This window comes from Bufo bufo, chromosome 1 (assembly GCF_905171765.1).
Source record: "Bufo bufo chromosome 1, aBufBuf1.1, whole genome shotgun sequence".
Lineage (NCBI taxonomy): Eukaryota > Metazoa > Chordata > Amphibia > Anura > Bufonidae > Bufo > Bufo bufo.
The window spans coordinates 192,424,040-192,442,687 of NC_053389.1; positions in this window are offsets into that span (position 1 = coordinate 192,424,040).

An 18,648-nucleotide genomic window follows, 5' to 3' on the forward strand; every position below is an offset into this window, starting at 1 on the left:
CATGTGCTCCCTAAGCTGAGCCCTGAGAGAGCAAAGCTCCTCCGAGTGTCCAACTTTGGGTGATGCTTTATTCAGAATCTCAAGTGCTCGAATTTTGTTCAGTAGATAAGTAGTGAGGTGCTCTCTTTTCTTTTTAGCTCTGTACCCGAGCTTAATAAAAATGCCCCTAATATAGGCCTTGTGTGCTAACCAGGTGATAGATGGATTGTCTACTGAGTTAACATTATTCTGGAAATATTCAGACAGTGCGGTTTTTACCTCTAGCTGGCAATCTAGGTCAGCCAGTAGATATTCATTTATTCTCCAAGTCGGGTTCGGTGGGCGGCTATATTGTTCTAAGATTTTCACTGAAACGGGTGCATGATCTGACCATGATATAGTTCCTATCTCAGAACTTGTGATAGACAGGAGTGAAGCTCTGTCTACCAGCACTAGATCTATGCGGGAGTATGACAAATGTGCGGGAGAGAAATAGGTATAATCACGTTCCAGAGCGTGATGTAGGCGCCAAACATCGTATAAGGCCATTTTAGAGAGTATGCCCATTAGTGTATTAGAATTCCTTCTTGTGAGGGAGGATGAGTCTACAGATATATCTGGAATTACATTAAAATCTCCGCAAATAAGGACCCTTCCTTGTTGAATGGATTGGACCTTATTCAGGAGCTTTTGAAGGAAGCGTTGAGGGTGCGTGTTGGGTGCATAGAGACTTACCAAGGTGTGTAAGACGTTATTCAGATAACATATGTGGATAATATACCGCCCACCGGAGTCGACAATAGAGGATACCGCAGAATACGCCACCGTATTTTTGATTGCTAGCAGCACTCCTCTTTTCTTCTTGGTGCAGTGAGCCTGGAGAATAACTGGGAAACATCTATGTTTAATGCGGTCAGCATCGGCAGCTAAAATATGTGTCTCCTGGGCACAGAAAATGTCACACTGCAGGGAGAGGGCCTCCCTCCACATCAGGTTGCGCTTGTAAGGGCTATTTAGCCCCCTAACGTTTAAAGTGCTAAGTTTTAGTACCATTAATAATCAACAAAGCTTTTAGCGCAAAAAATATATCCCGATGCGGAGGGAGGCACAACCCCAGCAGCCAAGGATGCACACCAATAAGTATAGCATAACATAGGATTCTGCCTAGAACATAAAAAAGGGTGAAAAACAAAAAGTAAGACAAGAACAGTGACTGGGAGGTCACAACATACAATAAGGCACTGATTTGCGCCTTAGCACTTGTTGGGGAAAAAGTCCTGCCAAAAGCCAGAACAGAGGCTAATAGGACTGCTGCTCCATAACATTAGAAGCAGAAAGGATGTCCCCTTTAATGCGTTTTCTTGCGTCGTCTATTCTCCACCACTTGCCAATCCCCATAACTATGGTGATGCCTAGGAGCATCAGGATTATGTGTAGGTTCCACTGTAATGTTCCATGAAGCGAGAGTTGCTTTTCCCTCAGCTACTGAACGGATCACTACCATTGAGCCCTCTTTGTGAATTAGAAGCTTAACTGGAAAGCCCCATCTATAAGCGATGGAGTGTGCTCTCAGGGCAGAAGTGATAGGGGCCAGGTTCCTTCTGAGCTGTAGCGTTGCTGCTGAGAGATCCACGAATAATTTCACCCCCTCATATGGGGCCGGGAGAGTCCCAATTTTTCTTGCGGCCATAAGGAGTTGCTCCTTAATATGGAAAAAATGCACCCTTGCTAGCACATCTCTTGGAACATCATCCGGCAGGTGCTTAGGCTTGACAATCCTGTGCGCCCTGTCGATTATCAAATGATTTTCAGAGCTATTAGGCAGGAGCAAGCGAATTAACTTCTGAATATATTCTGCTAATTCAGACCCGGTTATATCTTCTGGAACCCCCCGCAATTTGAGGTTGTTCCGGCGGGAACGGTCCTCTAAGTCCGCAATCTTGGCTTTAAGTTGATTGACTTCATCAGAGAGGAGCTCATGAGAATCAATTAAAGTGTTATGGGAAGAGGCAAATTCGCCCATCTTCGTCTCCACATGTACCATCTTATCCCCCAGCTCTGTTACTGTAGCCTGGATCGGGACTAATGATTTTGCTATTTGTGCAGTGATAGAATGGTGAAATGCTAAAAGCATGTCCTTTAGTAAAGTCCCAGAGGCTGGTTGGTCTGACGTCTGCAGACTCTGTAATGCCTCATGTATAGATGGAGAACCCGTCGGACCCCCAGATGGAGAGGTACACTCACCGGAGTTGCTGGGGCCTCGATATCGTGGCCGCTGTTTGTCAGGGCTGGCCGTCGGTGAGGTCTGAGTGATGGCGTTCTCAGGATGCGCGGGAAGGTCTTCCCCCATCATTCTTTGCCCTCCGTGTGAGGCTACTGCTGAAGGGGATTCCACAGGAGAGGTGCTGGATGGGGTGTGCTGTTGCTGGAGACCGGACGGAGAGCGCGATCCTGATGAAGAGGAAGGGCTGGAGCCCGGTGTGCTGCGCGCTTCTTCTCCGCCGGCGCCATCTTTGATCTTCTCCTGGGTAAAGAAAAAGTTTAATTTGCCCTGTTGTTTCAGGCTCTTCTTGCCTCTAGTCATCATGGAGGCATACAGGAGCTTGGAGAGAGAAACGGGCGGCACTTTGGTGGATATGGCTAGGGTTTAGCAGGTCTGTAACGCTGTAATGGAGCAGGAGCTCAAGTTCAAGCGTCCATCTCACTCGGCTGCTTGGCCACGCCCCCCTGTGAAGGCTTTTTTAGATGTCGTTTGGCAAACTCTAATCTGGCCTTCCTGTTTTTGAGGCTCACCAATGGTTTACATCTTGTGGTGAACCCTCTGTATTCACTCTGGTGAAGTCTTCTCTTGATTGTTGACTTTGACACACATACACCTACCTCCTGGAGAGTGTTCTTGATCTGGCCAACTGTTGTGAAGGGTGTTTTTTTCACCAGGGAAAGAATTCTTCGGTCATCCACCACAGTTGTTTTCTGTGGTCTTCCGGGTCTTTTGGTGTTGCTGAGCTCATTCTTTTTAAGAATGTTCCAAACAGTTGTTTTGGCCACGCCTAATGTTTTTGCTATCTCTCTGATGGGTTTGTTTCGTTTTTTCAGCCTAATGATGGCTTGCTTCACTGATAGTGACAGCTCTTTGGATCTCATCTTGAGAGTTGACAGCAACATATTCCAAATGCAAATAGCAGACTGGAAATGAACTCTGGACCTTTTATCTGCTCATTGTAATTGGGATAATGAGGGAATAACACACACCTGGCCATGGAGCAGCTGAGAAGCCAATTGTCCCATTACTTTTGGTCCCTTAACAAGTGGGAGGCACATAAGCAAACTGTTGTAATTTCTACACCGTTCACCTGATTTGGATGCAAATACCCTGAAATTAAAGCTGACAGTCTGCATTTAAAGCATATCTTGTTTGTTTAATTTCAAATCCATTGTGGTGGTGTATAGAATTGTTAGAATTGTGTCAATGTCCCAATATTTATGGACCTGACTGTAGCTGAATCCAAGATGGCTGAGGCTATTTATAGGGCTGTAACATCACAGGGCTGGCTGCTGATTGGCTGCATGCATGGCATTGTGGGTGATCCCTCGTTCCCAGAGTTCCTTGCTCCATGTCCAAACACGTGCAGCATACATTTTAGGAAAAAATGCGATTTGTTACCCTGAAGCGTGAGGAAATTAGGATTCGGTGCGAATTGAATTGATCCTGAAATTGGGATCGAATTCCACTTTGTCAACTTCGATTTGCTCATCTCTACTTCTGTACCTTAAATAATACATAAAAATGCGGTTGGCTTGCCTCGTGTCATCACTCAGTAAGAGATCATGTAACAATTACGCAAAACTAATCTGCTATTTTATTTTAGATGCACTTTCATCTCGCATTTTCTGTTCAGATTTGCTGGTGACGAGGAAATTAACACATCAAAGAGAAGTTGGATGAAGATGTAGCTAATATCATGCTTGGCTCTACTTTTCCAAACATTATGGGCATTAATTCATTTATAAAAGCTTGTGACTAGGGATGAGCGAACCCGAACTGTATAGTTCGGGTTCGTACCGAATTTTGGGGTGTCCGTGACACGGACCCGAACCCGAACATTTTTGTAAAAGTCCGGGTTCGGTGTTCGGCGCTATCTTGGCGCTTTTTGAAAGGCTGCAAAGCAGCCAATCAACAAGCGTCATACTACTTGCCCCAAGAGGCCATCACAGCCATGCCTACTATTGGCATGACTGTGATTGGCCAGTGCAGCATGTGACCCAGCCTCTATATAAGCTTGGGTCACGTAGCGCTGCACGTCACTATGCTGATTCAAGCGTAGGGAGAGGTTGCAGCTGCGACGTTAGGGCGAGATTAGGCAGATTAACTCCTCCAAAAGACTTCATTTAGTGATCGATCTACAGCTGTGGATCATTGAACTGCTTCTATTCAATTGCTCAGTGTTTTTAGGCTGCCCAGAGCGTTTTTCAGTCACTTTTTTCTGGGGTGATCGGCGGCCATTTTGTGGCTTGTGGTGCGCCAGCACAAGCTACCACCAAGTGCATTTAACCATCAATAGTGTGGTTATTTTTTGCTATATCCTACATCAGGGTCAAGCTTTCATCAAGTGCATTTAACCATCAATAGTGTGGTTATCTTTTGGCCATATACTACATGAGGTGCAGGCTGAGCCTGTGTCACCCAAGTGCATTTAACTATTAATAGTGTGGTTATTTTTTGCTATATCCTACATCAGGGTCAAGCTTTCATCAAGTGCATTTAACCACCAATAGTGTGGTTATTTTTTGGCCATATACTACATCAGGTGCAGGCTGAGCCTGTGTCACCCAAGTGCATTTAACCATCAATAGTGTGGTTATTTTTTGCTATATCCTACATCAGGGTCAAGCTTTGATCAAGTGCATTTAACCATCAATAGTGTGGTTATTTTTTGGCCATATACTACATCAGGTGCAGGCTGAGCCTGTGTCACTCAAGTGCATTTAACTATCAATAGTGTGGTTATTTTTTGCTATATCCTACATCAGGGTCAAGCTTTCATCAAGTGCATTTAACCATCAATAGTGTGGTTATTTTTTGGCCATATTCTACATCAGGTGCAGGCTGAGCCTGTGTCACCCAAGTGCATTTAACCATCAATAGTGTGGTTATTTTTTGCTATATCCTACATCAGGGTAAAGTTTTCATCAAGTGCATTTAACCATCAATAGTGTGGTTATTTTTTTGGCCATATACTACATCAGGTGCAGGCTGAGCCTGTGTCACCCAAGTGCATTTAACCATCAATAGTGTGGCTATTTTTTGGCCATATACTACATCAGGGGCAAGTTGAGCCTGTCACCCAGCGCCTAAAAAATAGGCCTGACATTTATATTCATCCAAATCAGTACTGTTTTAGCTGGTCAAGTTATTTTTAGTGACCGTAAAAGCACAGTTTTTGTTCTGGGTTGAAAAACAATTCCCAAATTCGCAATTCTCAAAATTAGTGGTTTCTGCTGTATCAGACCTACTTTAAATCTATCCCTAAAAGGGTATATTAGATTCAAGGTGCTGATAGGGTCATTCTCAAGAACTTCACACACACGCTACAGTGCAGATACAAGTCTAATTCTGTGATTAAACGTATACCTGTCACACAGCGCCTAAAAAATAGGCCTCACATTTATATTCAGCTAAATCTGTCATTACTGGTGTGCCTGTATTAGTGTAATACGGTACCTAAATAGATAGCCAGACAGTGTTAGGTGTCTGTAAAAAAAAGGCCTGAATTTTAATTCAATACATTGGCCCGAATAATATTTTTCTTATTGTGGTGAACGGTAACAATGAGGAAAACATCTAGTAAGGGACGTGGACGTGGACATGGTCGTGGTGGTGTTAGTGGACCCTCTGGTGCTGGGAGAGGATGTGGCCGTTCTGCCACAGCCACACGTCCTAGTGTACCAACTATCTCAGGTCCCAGTAGCCGCCAGAATTTACAGGGATATTTGGTGGGGCCCAATGCCGTTCTAAGGATGGTAAGGCCTGAGCAGGTACAGGCATTAGTCAATTGGGTGGCCGACAGTGCATCCAGCACGTTCACATTATCTCCCACCCAGTCTTCTGCAGAAAGCGCACAAATGGCGCATGAAAACCAAGCCCATCAGTCTGTCACATCACCCCTATGCATATCAGGGAAACTGTCTGAGCCTCAAGTTATGCAGCAGTCTCTTATGCTGTTTGAAGACTCTGCTGCCAGGGTTTCCCAAGGGCATCCACCTAGCCCTTCCACAGGGGTGGAAGAGATAGAATGCACTAACGCACAACCACTTATGTTTCCTGATGATGAGGACATGGGAATACCACCTCAGCACGTCTCTGATGATGACGAAACACAGGTGCCAACTGCTGCGTCTTTCTGCAGTGTGCAGACTGAACAGGAGGTCAGGGATCAAGACTGGGTGGAAGACGATGCAGGGGACGATGAGGTCCTAGACCCCACATGGAATGAAGGTCGTGCCACTGACTTTCACAGTTCGGAGGAAGAGGCAGTGGTGAGACCGAGCCAACAGCGTAGCAAAAGAGGGAGCAGTGGGCAAAATCAGAACACCCGCCGCCAAGAGACTCCGCCTGCTACTGACCGCCGCCATCTGGGAACGAGCACCCCAAAGGCAGCTTCAAGGAGTTCCCTGGCATGGCACTTCTTCAAACAATGTGCTGACGACAAGACCCGAGTGGTTTGCACGCTGTGCCATCAGAGCCTGAAGCGAGGCATTAACGTTCTGAACCTTAGCACAACCTGCATGACCAGGCACCTGCATGCAAAGCATGAACTGCAGTGGAGTAAACACCTTAAAAACAAGGAAGTCACTCAGGCTCCCCCTGCTACCTCTTCTGCTGCTGCCGCCGCCTCGGCCTCTTCCTCCGCCTCTGGAGGGACGTTGGCTCTTGCCGCCCAGCAAACATGGGATGTACCACCAACACCACCACCTGCGTCACCAAGCATCTCAACCATGTCACACGGCAGCGTTCAGCTCTCCATCTCACAAACATTTGAGAGAAAGCGTAAATTCCCACCTAGCCACCCTCGATCCCTGGCCCTCAATGCCAGCATTTCTAAACTACTGGCCTATGAAATGCTGTCATTTAGGCTGGTGGAGACGGACAGCTTCAAACAGCTCATGTCGCTTGCTGTCCCACAGTATGTTGTTCCCAGCCGGCACTACTTCTCCAAGAGAGCCGTGCCTTCCCTGCACAACCAAGTATCCGATAAAATCAAGTGTGCACTGCGCAACGCCATCTGTGGCAAGGTCCACCTAACCACAGATACGTGGACCAGTAAGCACGGCCAGGGACGCTATATCTCCCTAAATGCACACTGGGTAAATGTAGTGGTGGCTGGGCCCCAGGCGCAGAGCTGTTTAGCGCACGTCCTTCCGCCGCCAAGGATCGCAGGGCAACATTCTTTGCCTCCTGTCTCCTCCTCCTCCTACTCAGCTTCCTCCTCCTCTTCTTCCACCTGCTCATCCAGTCAGCCACACACCTTCACCACCAACTTCAGCACAGCCCGGGGTAAACGTCAGCAGGCCGTTCTGAAACTCATATGTTTGGGGGACAGGCCCCACACCGCACAGGAGTTGTGGCGGGGTATAGAACAACAGACCGACGAGTGGTTGTTGCCGGTGAGCCTCAAGCCCGGCCTGGTGGTGTGCGATAATGGGCGAAATCTCGTTGCAGCTATGGGACTAGCCGGTTTGACGCACATCCCTTGCCTGGCGCATGTGCTGATTTTGGTGGTGCAGAAGTTCATTCGCAACTACCCCGACATGTCAGAGCTGCTGCATAAAGTGCGGGCCGTCTGTTCGCGCTTCCGGCGTTTACACCCTGCCGCTGCTCGCCTGTCTGCGCTACAGCGTAACTTCGGCCTTCCCGCTCACCGCCTCATTTGCGACGTGCCCACCAGGTGGAACTCCACCTTGCACATGCTGGACAGACTGTGCAAGCAGCAGCAGGCCATAGTGGAGTTTCAGCTGCAGCACGCACGGGTCAGTCGCACTGCGGATCAGCCCCACTTCACCACCAATGACTGGGCCTCCATGCGAGACCTGTGTGCCCTGTTGCGCTGTTTCGAGTACTCCACCAACATGGCCAGTGGTATGACGCCGTTATCAGCGTTACAATACCACTTCTATGTCTCCTTGAGAAAACACTTAGGGCGATGATGGAAGAGGAGGTGGCCCAGGAGGAGGAGGAGGAAGAGGGGTAATTTTTAGCACTTTCAGGCCAGTCTCTTCGAAGTGACTCAGAGGGAGGTTTTTTGCAACAGCAGAGGCCAGGTACAAATGTGGCCAGACAGGGCCCACTACTGGAGGACGAGGAGGACGAGGATGAGGAGGAGGTGGAGGAGGATGAGGACGAAGCAGGTTCACAGCGGGCTGGCACCCAACGCAGCTCGGGCCCATCACTGGTGCGTGGCTGGGGGGAAACGCAGGACGATGACGATACGCCTCCCACAGAGGACAGCTTGTCCTTACCTCTTGGCAGCCTGGCACACATGAGCGACTATATGCTGCAGTGCCTGCGCAACGACAGCAGAGTTGCCCACATTTTAACGTGTGCGGACTACTGGGTTGCCACCCTGCTGGATCCATGGTACAAAGACAATGTGCCCACCTTACTTCATGCACTGGAGCGTGATAGTAAGATGCGCGAGTACAAGCTCACGTTGGTAGACGTACTACTGAGAGCATTCCCAAATGTCACAGGGGAACAAGTGGAAGCCCAAGGCGAAGGCAGAGGAGGAGCAAGAGGTCGCCAACGCAGCTGTGTCACGGCCAGCTCCTCTGAGGGCAGGGTTAGCATGGCAGAGATGTGGAAAAGTTTTGTCACCACGCCACAGCTAACTGCACCACCACCTGATACGGAACGTGTTAGCAGGAGGCAACATTTCAATAAGATGGTGGAACAGTACCTGTGCACACCCCTCCACGTACTGACTGATGGTTCGGCCCCATTCAACTTCTGGGTCTCCAAATTGTCCACGTTAGCCTTTTATGCCTTGGAGGTGCTGGCCTGCCCGGCGGCCAGCGTTTTGTCTGAACGTGTATTCAGCATGGCAGGAGGCGTCATTACAGACAAACGCAGCCGCCTGTCTACAGCCAATGTGGACAAGCTGACATTCATAAAAATGAACCAGGCATGGATCCCACAGGACCTGTCCATCCCTTGTGCAGATTAGACATTAACTACCTCCCCTTAACAATATATTATTGTACTCCAGGGCACTTCCTCATTCAATCCTATTTTTATTTTCATTTTACCATTATATTGCGGGGCAACCCAAAGTTGAATGAACCTCTCCTCTGTCTGGGTGCCGGGGCCTAAATATGTGACAGTGGCCTGTTCAAGTGGTGGGTGACGTGAAGCCTGATTCTCTGCTATGACATGAAGACTGATTCTGTGCTGACATGAAGCCAGATTCTCTGTTACGGGACCTCTCTCCTCTGCCTGGGTGCCTGGGCCTAAATATGTGACAGTGGCCTGTTCCAGTGGTGGGTGACGTGAAGCCTGATTCTCTGCTATGACATGAAGACTGATTCTGTGCTGACATGAAGCCAGATTCTCTGTTACGGGACCTCTGTCCTCTGTCTGGGTGCCGGGGCCTAAATATGTGACAGTGACCTGTTCCAGTGGTGGGTGACGTACAGCCTGATTCTCTGCTATAACATGAAGACTGATTCTGTGCTGACATGAAGCCAGATTCTCTGTTACGGGACCTCTCTCCTCTGCCTGGGTGCCTGGGCCTAAATATGTGACAGTGGCCTGTTCCAGTGGTGGGTGACGTGAAGCCTGATTCTCTGCTATGACATGAAGACTGATTCTGTGCTGATATGAAGCCAGATTCTCTGTTACGGACCTCTCTCCTCTGTCTGGGTGCCGGGGCCTAAATATGTGACAGTGACCTGTTCCAGTGGTGGGTGACGTGAAGCCTGATTCTCTGCTATAACATGAAGACTGATTCTGTGCTGACATGAAGCCAGATTCTCTGTTACGGGACCTCTGTCCTCTGTCTGGGTGCCTGGGCCTAAATATGTGACAGTGGCCTGTTCAAGTGGTGGGTGACGTGAAGCCTGATTCTCTGCTATGACATGAAGACTGATTCTGTGCTGACATGAAGCCAGATTCTCTGTTACGGGACCTCTCTCCTCTGCCTGGGTGCCTGGGCCTAAATATGTGACAGTGGCCTGTTCCAGTGGTGGGTGACGTGAAGCCTGATTCTCTGCTATGACATGAAGACTGATTCTGTGCTGATATGAAGCCAGATTCTCTGTTACGGACCTCTCTCCTCTGTCTGGGTGCCGGGGCCTAAATATGTGACAGTGGCCTGTTCCAGTGGTGGGTGACGTGAAGCCTGATTCTCTGCTATAACATGAAGACTGATTCTGTGCTGACATGAAGCCAGATTCTCTGTTCCGGGACCTCTCTCCTCTGCCTGGGCCTAAATATGTGACAGTGGCCTGTTCCAGTGGTGGGTGACGTGAAGCTTGATTCTTTGCTATGACATGAAGACTGATTCTGTGCTGACATGAAGCCAGATTCTCTGTTACGGGACCTCTCTCCTCTGCCTGGGTGCCGGGGCCTAAATATGTGACAGTGGCCTGTTCCAGTGGTGGGTGACGTGAAGCCTGATTCTCTGCTATAACATGAAGACTGATTCTGTGCTGACATGAAGCCAGATTCTCTGTTACGGGACCTCTCTCCTCTGCCTGGGTGCCTGGGCCTAAATATGTGACAGTGGCCTGTTCCAGTGGTGGCTGACGTGAAGCCTGATTCTCTGCTATGACATGAAGTCTGATTCTCTGCTGACATGAAGCCAGATTCTCTGTTACGGGACCTCTCTCCTCTGTCTGGGTGCCGGGGCCTAAATATGTGACAGTGGCCTGTTCCAGTGGTGGGTGACGTGAAGCCTGATTCTCTGCTATGACATGAAGACTGATTCTCTGCTGACATGAAGCCAGATTCTCTGTTACGGGACCTCTGTCCTCTGTCTGGGTGCCGGGGCCTAAATTTGTGACAGTGACCTGTTCAAGTGGTGGGTGACGTGAAGCCTGATTCTCTGCTATGACATGAAGACTGATTCTGTGCTGACATGAAGCCAGATTCTCTGTTACGGGACCTCTCTCCTCTGCCTGGGTGCCTGGGCCTAAATATGTGACAGTGGCCTGTTCCAGTGGTGGGTGACATGAAGCCTGATTCTCTGCTATGACATGAAGATGATTCTGTGCTGATATGAAGCCAGATTCTCTGTTACGGACCTCTCTCCTCTGTCTGGGTGCCGGGGCCTAAATATGTGACAGTGGCCTGTTCCAGTGGTGGGTGACGTGAAGCCTGATTCTCTGCTATAACATGAAGACTGATTCTGTGCTGACATGAAGCCAGATTCTCTGTTCCGGGACCTCTCTCCTCTGCCTGGGCCTAAATATGTGACAGTGGCCTGTTCCAGTGGTGGGTGACGTGAAGCCTGATTCTCTGCTATGACATGAAGACTGATTCTGTGCTGACATGAAGCCAGATTCTCTGTTACGGGACCTCTCTCCTCTGCCTGGGTGCCGGGGCCTAAATATGTGACAGTGGCCTGTTCCAGTGGTGGGTGACGTGAAGCCTGATTCTCTGCTATAACATGAAGACTGATTCTGTGCTGACATGAAGCCAGATTCTCTGTTACGGGACCTCTCTCCTCTGCCTGGGTGCCTGGGCCTAAATATGTGACAGTGGCCTGTTCCAGTGGTGGCTGACGTGAAGCCTGATTCTCTGCTATGACATGAAGTCTGATTCTCTGCTGACATGAAGCCAGATTCTCTGTTACGGGACCTCTCTCCTCTGTCTGGGTGCCGGGGCCTAAATATGTGACAGTGGCCTGTTCCAGTGGTGGGTGACGTGAAGCCTGATTCTCTGCTATGACATGAAGACTGATTCTCTGCTGACATGAAGCCAGATTCTCTGTTACGGGACCTCTCTCCTCTGTCTGGGTGCCGGGGCCTAAATATGTGACAGTGGCCTGTTCCAGTGGTGGGTGACGTGAAGCCTGATTCTCTGCTATAACATGAAGACTGATTCTGTGCTGACATGAAGCCAGATTCTCTGTTACGGGACCTCTCTCCTCTGCCTGGGCCTAAATATGTGACAGTGGCCTGTTCCAGTGGTGGGTGACGTGAAGCCTGATTCTCTGCTATGACATGAAGACTGATTCTGTGCTGACATGAAGCCAGATTCTCTGTTACGGGACCTCTCTCCTCTGCCTGGGCCTAAATATGTTACAGTGGCCTGTTCCAGTGGTGGGTGACGTGAAGCCTGATTCTCTGCTATGACATGAAGACTGATTCTGTGCTGACATGAAGCCAGATTCTCTGTTACGGGACCTCTCTCCTCTGCCTGGGCCTAAATATGTGACAGTGGCCTGTTCCAGTGGTGGGTGACGTGAAGCCTGATTCTCTGCTATGACATGAAGACTGATTCTGTGCTGACATGAAGCCAGATTCTCTGTTACGGGATTTCTCTCCTCTGCCTGGGTGCCGGGGCCTAAATATGTGACAGTGGCCTGTTCCAGTGGTGGGTGACGTGAAGCCTGATTCTCTGCTATGACATGAAGACTGATTCTCTGCTGACATGAAGCCAGATTCTCTGTTACAGGGGCCTTTCTCCTCTGTCTGGGTGCCGGGGCCTAAATATGTGACAGTGGCCTGTTCCAGTGGTGGGTGACGTGAAGCCTGATTCTCTGCTATAACATGAAGACTGATTCTGTGCTGACATGAAGCCAGATTCTCTGTTCCGGGACCTCTCTCCTCTGCCTGGGTGCCTGGGCCTAAATATGTGACAGTGGCCTGTTCCAGTGGTGGGTGACGTGAAGCCTGATTCTCTGCTATAACATGAAGACTGATTCTGTGCTGACATGAAGCCAGATTCTCTGTTCCGGGACCTCTCTCCTCTGCCTGGGTGCCAGGGCCTAAATATGTGACAGTGGCCTGTTCCAGTGGTGGGTGACGTGAAGCCTGATTCTCTGCTATGACATGAAGACTGATTCTGTGCTGACATGAAGCCAGATTCTCTGTTACGGGACCTCTCTCCTCTGCCTGTGTGCCTCGGCCTAAATATGTGACAGTGGCCTGTTCCAGTGGAGGGTGACGTGAAGCCTGATTCTCTACTATGACATGAAGACTAATTCTCTGCTGACATGAAGCCAGATTCTCTGCTATGGCATGAAGAGACTGATTCTTTGCTGACGTGAAGCCAGATTATCTGCTATGGGACCTTTGTCCAATTGATATTGGTTAATTTTTTTTAATTTTTTTTAATTTTAATTCATTTCCCTATCCACATTTGTTTGCAGGGGATTTACCTACATGTTGCTGCTTTTTGCAGCCCTCTAGCTCTTTCCTGGGCTGTTTTACAGCCTTTTTAGTGCCGAAAAGTTCGGGTCCCCATTGACTTCAATGGGGTTCGGGTTCGGGACGAAGTTCGGGTCGGGTTCGGATCCCGAACCCGAACATTTCCGGAAAGTTCGGCCGAACTTCTCGAACCCGAACATCCAGGTGTTCGCTCAACTCTACTTGTGACGCACCAAAGCAAACTTACACTAATTTACAGGAATGTATCAGGCAATTGTATACATAGCAATTCCACAATATGCTTTTGTAAGAGTTCATTTGGAGCCATAGGGAATTAAACAACATACATCTGCAGTTTCAGAGACACAGAATATGCTGCCATAAAATGTAGATCAGTAGGCAGCAGGTCAGCAGGGGCTTAATGCAGGGAATGACAAGGCAGGCATCATGGGACTAGAAAATGTGAGACCCAACATGGTTGCAGCCAATCAAGTTTTGAATTTTTTTTTTTTGGAAGGGAAGTACACTTTTAAAGTGCACCTCCAGCTAAAACCGAAATATAGCATATGCTTCAGGAAGAGGCTGTCTGACATCTACAATACTAGCCACCAAAGAATGTTACAAATACCTTTCCCTTTACATTGTCATGTCTCAGACTGCCAGCTAAATGGGTCCAGTAGGAGGAGAAGCTAGCAAATCCCACCTTCACTGATGTCACTCATGACTTTAAAGGGGTATTCTGGTTCGGGCAAGTTATCCCCTGTCCTAAGAATAGAGCATAACTATTGGATTGGTGGGGCTGCGCATACCTCACCTGGTGCACCGTTCATTTTGGAGGGCCCTGAGGTCCCGTTCTTTTGATTGGTGGGCATGCCAGCTGTAGGACCCCCACCAATCTAATAGTTTCCCCTATCTAACAGATAGGGGATAACTTGTCAGAACCAGAATACCCTTTTAAAGTCATGAGTGACATCAGTGAAGGTGGAAGTTGCTAGCTTCTCCTCCTACTGGACCCATTCAGCTGGCAGTCTGAGACATAACAATGTAAAGTGAAAGGTATTTGCTACTACACTAATTATATATAAAAGGATAACCATGGGAAAGGCTTGTTTATATGACACAATTAGAAATCAGCGACTACTCGTTACTTCTATTCACACCAAAGGAGTGGAACTATACTGTATACTAATGATGAGCAGTATTTTTATAAATTGCTTAGTGTAAATGGACCTCAATACAACCTACGAATATGGTTGATGGAATACTAAAGGGTATGTGTCATCAGAAAATGACATATTGTTTCAATCCTGTTTTATGTTAAAGATATTTTTTACTAGTTTTGGTGATTTTAGCTTTTTTTTCCATGCCATTAACTATATTAAAAAAACATTATCTATAAAAAAAATTAAAAACTAACTAAAATCATGCAGTTTCCGCACTGGCCACTAGGCATAATAATATGACTTCCTGTCCTGTACAGGTATTCAGTAGCAAAATAATTATCATCGTGGGTAGGATTACAATTACAGATATCACCTGTGCATACTGTGTTATCGCCTTTGATTACACAGGATACACACAGGATTTACAATAGGTGATATCACAGCTTATCTATTCCCTCCTGACCACTGCCTAGGTCACAGAGCATACCAAGAAAACTCACCCGTAGAAGTCAATGAGGTCCCCTCCTGTTCATTGGGTCTGTGGCCAATGCTCTTAAAGTACAGGAAGTTATGACATATTTTAGCCCTAGTGGTGACTGTGAAAACTGCTTAGTGTAAATGGACCTCAATACAACCTACGAATATGGTTGATGGAATACTAAAGGGTATGTGTCATCAGAAAATGACATATTGTTTCAATCCTGTTTTATGTTAAAGATATTTTTTACTAGTTTTGGTGATTTTAGCTTTTTTTTCCATGCCATTAACTATATTAAAAAAACATTATCTATAAAAAAAATTAAAAACTAACTAAAATCATGCAGTTTCCGCACTGGCCACTAGGCATAATAATATGACTTCCTGTCCTGTACAGGTATTCAGTAGCAAAATAATTATCATCGTGGGTAGGATTACAATTACAGATATCACCTGTGCATACTGTGTTATCGCCTTTGATTACACAGGATACACACAGGATTTACAATAGGTGATATCACAGCTTATCTATTCCCTCCTGACCACTGCCTAGGTCACAGAGCATACCAAGAAAACTCACCCGTAGAAGTCAATGAGGTCCCCTCCTGTTCATTGGGTCTGTGGCCAATGCTCTTAAAGTACAGGAAGTTATGACATATTTTAGCCCTAGTGGTGACTGTGAAAACTGCACAATTTTTGTTTTTTTAAGCATAGATAGGGAAATAGCATTTTATTAAAGGGGTTGTCTCACTTCAGTAAGTGGCATTTATCATGTAGAGAAAGTTAATACAAGCCACTTACTAACGTATCGTGATAGTCCATATTGTCTCCTTTGCTGGTTGGATTCATTTTTCCATCACATTATACACTGCTCGTTTCCATGGTTACTGACCACCCTGCAATCCATTAGTGGTGTTCGTGCTTGCACAATATATAAAAAAGCACTAGCCTATGTGTGCCTTCATGGTGCCGGCCGCCAGAGAGGCTGGCGCTTTTTCCTATAGTGTGCAAGCACGACCACCACTGATGGATTGCAGGGTGGTCTGTAACCATGGAAACAATCAGTGTATAATGTGATGGAAAAATGAATCCATCCAGTAAAGGAAGTAATATGGATAATCACAATACATTAGTAAGTGCCATGTATTAACTTTCTCTACATGATAAATTCCACTTGCTGAAGTGAGACAACCCCTTTAAGGCTACTTTCACACTAGCGTTCAGAGCGGGTCCGTCTGATGTCTGCTCAGACGGATCCGCTCCTATAATGCAGACATTTGTATCCATTCAGAACGGATCCGTCTGCATTATAGCTTAGAAAAAATTCTAAGTGTGAAAGTAGCCTGAACGGATCCGTCCAGATTTTACATTGAAAGTCAATGGGGGCGGATCCGTTTGAAGATTGAGCCATATTGTGTCATCTTCAAACGGATCCGTCCCCATTAACTTACATTGTAAGTCTGGACGGATCCGCTTGCCTCCGCACGGCCAGGCGGACACCCGAACGCTGCAAGCAGCGTTCAGGTGTCCGCTTGCTGAGCGGAGCGGAGGCTGAACGCCGCCAGACTGATGCATTCTGAGCGGATCCGCGTCCACTCAGAATGCATTAGGGCTGGACGGATGCGTTCGGGGCCGCTTGTGAGCCCCTTCAAACGGAGATCACGAGCAGACACCCGAACGCAGGTGTGAAAGTAGCCTAAATCTCCAACAAGGGGAAAAAAAATGTATAGCATAAAATGTTTGTTTAAACAATATATATTTTCTGATTACACATTCCCTTTTAAGGATATGATGTCGCAAAGAGAATGACACAAAAGACAACATCATTAATGTGGTTATGGGAGATAATATCACTGGCAACATGATAAAGGGAGATAGCATCTCAGGTAATATGGAAATGGAAGATGACATTATGGGTCTAGGGAATAGTTTAGGGAATAAGATCAATGAACTTGAGGCTATAATGGCATCTGAGAATATAGATGTAGTGGATGTTACTGAGACGTGGTTCAATGGGAGTAATGACTGGGATATAACAATACCAGGGTTCTCTCTATACAAGAAAGACAGAGAAGGCAAGAAGGGGGAGGGGTGGCCCTGTATGTGAAAGATAGCATAAAATCTAATTTGATACAAGTTAGCGAGAACAATTTAGAGTCAGTTTGGGTTACCTTGCAGCTTGAGATCATAAGGTAACTCATGTAGGTGTGATATATAGACCACCTAGCCAAGTCAAAGAATTAGATGATCTACTAGTTGAGGAAATAGCTAAAATGACCTTGAAGGGGGAAGTTATCATTATGGGAGACTTCAATCTTCCTGATGCAAACTGGAAAACCAAAATAGCTAGTTCTGCCAGGAGTACAGATATTCAAAATTCCCTACTGGGATTATCTCTATAGCAAATAGTATTCACAAATGGGAATTTGGTATCTGATATTACTGTAGGAGAAAGCTTGGGATCTAGTGATCACCAGTCAGTGTGGTTTACTATAGGTACAGTGACTGAGTCACACCACACAAAAACAAAACTGACTCTTCTAAAATTAGATTAGTGGTATACGAGTCCCTATCAGAACAGTTTCATTGGAGTCCAGGAGAAATGGGACTACTTCAAAGTGGCACTATTGAAGGCAACAGAAAATTGCATTAGGCTTGTCAGTAAAAGCAAAAAAAGGAAGAGACCACTGTGGTACTCAGCAGAAGTGGCCAAAATCATTAAAAACAAAAAGATAGCATTTAGGAATTAGAAAAAAAAACGAGGATGACAGGCAAATTTATAAGATTAGGCAGAGAGAGGCCAAACAAGTTATAAGAACTTCTAAAGCACAGGCAGAAGAGAAATTAGCTCAGTCAGGGAAAAAAGGCGATAAGACATTCTTCAGATACATAAATGAAAAAAGGAAACTAAAACAAGGAATTACCAAATTAAAAACAAAAGAAGGAAGGTATATGGAAGAAGATAAAGAACTAGCTGACTGCCTCAATGAATACTTCTGTTCAGTTTTTACAAAGGAAAATGAAGGAAAAGGACCTCAGTTAGGAAGGAAGACTAATGAGTCTTTTGATGCATGTGTCTTTACAGAGGAAGAGGTTCTAAGTCAGCTGTCTAAAATTAATACAAATAAGTCACAGGGGCCTGATGGGATACACCCAAAGCTATTAAAAGAGCTCAGCGGTGAACTAGCAAAACCATTAACAGATTTATTTAACCAATCACTGGCAACAGGAGTCGTCCCAGAAGATTGGAAATTAGCAAATGTTGTGCCCATTCACAAGAAAGGTAGTAGGGAGGAATCGGGCAACTATAGGCCAGTAAGCCTGACATCAATAGTGGGGAAATTAATGGAAACCATACTTAAGGAGAGGATTGTGGAATCCCATGGATTGAAAGATGAAAAACAGCATGGGTTTACCAGGGAGATCATGTCAAACTAATCTTATTGATTTTTTTGATTGGGTGGAGGTGCAGTAGACATCGCTTATCTAGACTTTAGTAAGGCTTTTGATACTGTCCCACATAGAAGGCTTATCAATAAATTAGTCTTTGGGCTTGGACTCCCATATTGTTGAATGGATTAGGCAGTGGCTGAGGGACAGACAATAGAGGGTTGTAGTCAATGGAGTATATTCAGACCATGGTCCTGTTACCAGTGGGGTA